The 2,500-nt window shown below is 33.2% G+C and overlaps 1 protein-coding gene across 1 annotated transcript in view; it reads left to right on the top strand.

Annotated features, from left to right (window-relative positions):
- Window positions 1–2,488: 2,488 nt before the first annotated feature.
- otx5 (orthodenticle homolog 5) overlaps window positions 2,489–2,500 on the top strand; it is a 7,947-nt gene continuing 7,935 nt past the window's right edge. The window contains exon 1 of the mRNA XM_084420128.1: window positions 2,489–2,500. This exon is cut by the window's right edge and continues 206 nt beyond it. The gene's annotated coding sequence lies outside the window, so the exon portion shown is untranslated.

A 2,500-nucleotide genomic window follows, 5' to 3' on the forward strand; every position in this document is an offset into this window, starting at 1 on the left:
GTTACTTTTTATGGAAAGTAATGTTACAATATTGTGTTACTCCCTAAAAAAGAAACTAATTGCATTCCTTAGTTACTTTTAATGGAAAGTAATGCATTACAATATTGTGTTACTCCCTAAAAAAAGAACTAATTACGTTACTTAGTTACTTTTTATGGAAAGTAATGCGTTACAATATTGTGTTACTCCCTAAAAAAGAACTAATTGTGTTACTTAGTTACTTTTTATGGAAAGTAATGTGTTACAATATTGTGTAACTCCCTAAAAAAGAAACTAATTGCATTAGTTACATTTATATGGAAAGAAATACATTACGTTATGTTTGCATTACTTTTTCTCACCTAGGCTGGGCTTTCTTGTTTGATTTTAATAACAAAAAAGTTCGATTTTTTGCACATGTAAAGGCCCTTTTTCACTGAAAGTAAATTAAATAAGCCTTTACAAAATGTACGTCTGTACAGTAGGATTGCAGAACTAGATTGCAGTAGGAACTACGTTAGAATTGTGGATTAGAATGTGGAAGTAGTAGGTCATCCATGGACTTTTCACCATCTGTTTTTCAATTACTATATATTCGGACATACTACTCTTTTAGTAGTACACTTAGTACACTCTACAGTAGGCAAGTACTTGATTTCAGACGCAGCGTAAAACTTTTTCCGCAATAAAAACAACCAAAAATTAAACTCAAATGTGATGTTTATATAAAGTCATTTTTTGCTTATTACTATGGTTGAATCTGATCATTGAAGGTCAGCAACAAAGACATTGTTTAATAAAGTGAGATTAAAAACATAAAGTATATTTGTGCAATTTAACATTGAATTTGCCTTTATTATTTTGAGGAATACTGAATCAGTTTTTGCATAAGTAAAAAGAGTTAAGAAAATGTTTGCTCAAACTAGTCTAGAGCTACAATAACCATCATGTTCGCACACAACACCACAACACCTAAGATTTCTCTCAACTTGAGGACAGGAGAGCTGTCACTCAATACTTGGGGGAAAAGTGACTTGCGTTACTTATTTGAAAAAGTAACCCAGATATTTGTTGTAAATTTAAAAGAAATGTGTTACTTTCCTAGTTACTTGAAAAATTATTCTGATCATGTAACTTGCGTTACTTTTAATGTGTTACACTTAACAATATATTCACTGTAAGAGCAGCTCTAGTGGTTTATTGATTGAAAACACACTCAGTCTTGCAGGTTGAGTGTAGATCTGAGCTACAGCGCATGTCGACCTGCATAATCTCTACACACACTCACACACACACACACACACACACACACACACTCAGACGGCCACCTGCTGCTGTCTGGATTATCAATCTGTCTGAGTCCAGATGCTTCATATGTCTCATCAGCTCATCTATGCATCTCTTCAAAACAATCACTAAACGACGTCATCACTTTTCTCACAACTGCGAGTTTGTGTTTTAGAGATTGTAATCTTACATGCGCTGTGACTGTGAGATGCACACGCGTTTTAAACCAGATAAATGTTACAGCTAGAGATTCTTTAAAAATGTTTGGAATTATTTTATTTATATTATTAATTTATTTTATTTAGGTAACACTTTATTGGTAACACTTGTAAAGTGTGTAAGGTTCCATTTGTTAACATTAGTTAACGGCTTTAGTTAACATGAACTAACCATGAACGATACTTCTACGGCATTTATTAATCTTAGTTCATGTTAATTTCAGCATTTACTAATACAGTATTGTTGAAAAGTTCTATGTTAATATTATTGGTAACACTTTACAATGAGGTTCCGCTTATAGTTAACTAGTTACATTACTGGACCTGAGCTGCACTTATTATAATTAAAATCAAAGATTAATAAAAATACTGTCATGAGTGTTTTTCTCAATGTTAGTCCATGTTAGTTAATGCATTAACTAATGGGACCTTATTGTTAAGTGTTACACTTTATTTTAGTGCCCTTGTTACACTTGTCACATGTACTTACTGTAATAATTACAATAAATTATGCATCATTTCATGCAATAACCCTATAGCAAGTATATGTTGTTAATTAATATCACTAGTATTAGATGTCTAATATGATTTGTTGGTAACACTTTATTTTACATATGTGTCTGTTACACGTTACATGTAGTTACTATAGTAATTACTATAAATTGTGCTTAATAACATCGAATCCTAACCCTAACCCTAACCCTGTGTGTAGTTCATTATTATTACTCAGTAACGCTGTAACATGGACACCTTAAAATAAAGTGTGACCATGTGTTAACCTAACTGATTCAGCTTGAAGAGTAACAGCTCTGAAAACTCAACATTACACTGGACTGGATCACTAGCAAACGCACACAACCGTAACGTCAACATATGTCTAATAAACACACAAAGCACAAGCACAAAACAGCAAGTTTGAGACACTGAAACATGAGGAGAATAAGCCCCGCCCACCCTCTTCCTCTTCCTCCACTCGGCCCTTTTCTTCAGCTCATCTCCACACACACACACACACA

Source organism: Rutilus rutilus, assembly GCF_951802725.1.
Source record: "Rutilus rutilus genome assembly, chromosome: 9".
In the NCBI taxonomy this organism is placed as follows: domain Eukaryota; kingdom Metazoa; phylum Chordata; class Actinopteri; order Cypriniformes; family Leuciscidae; genus Rutilus; species Rutilus rutilus.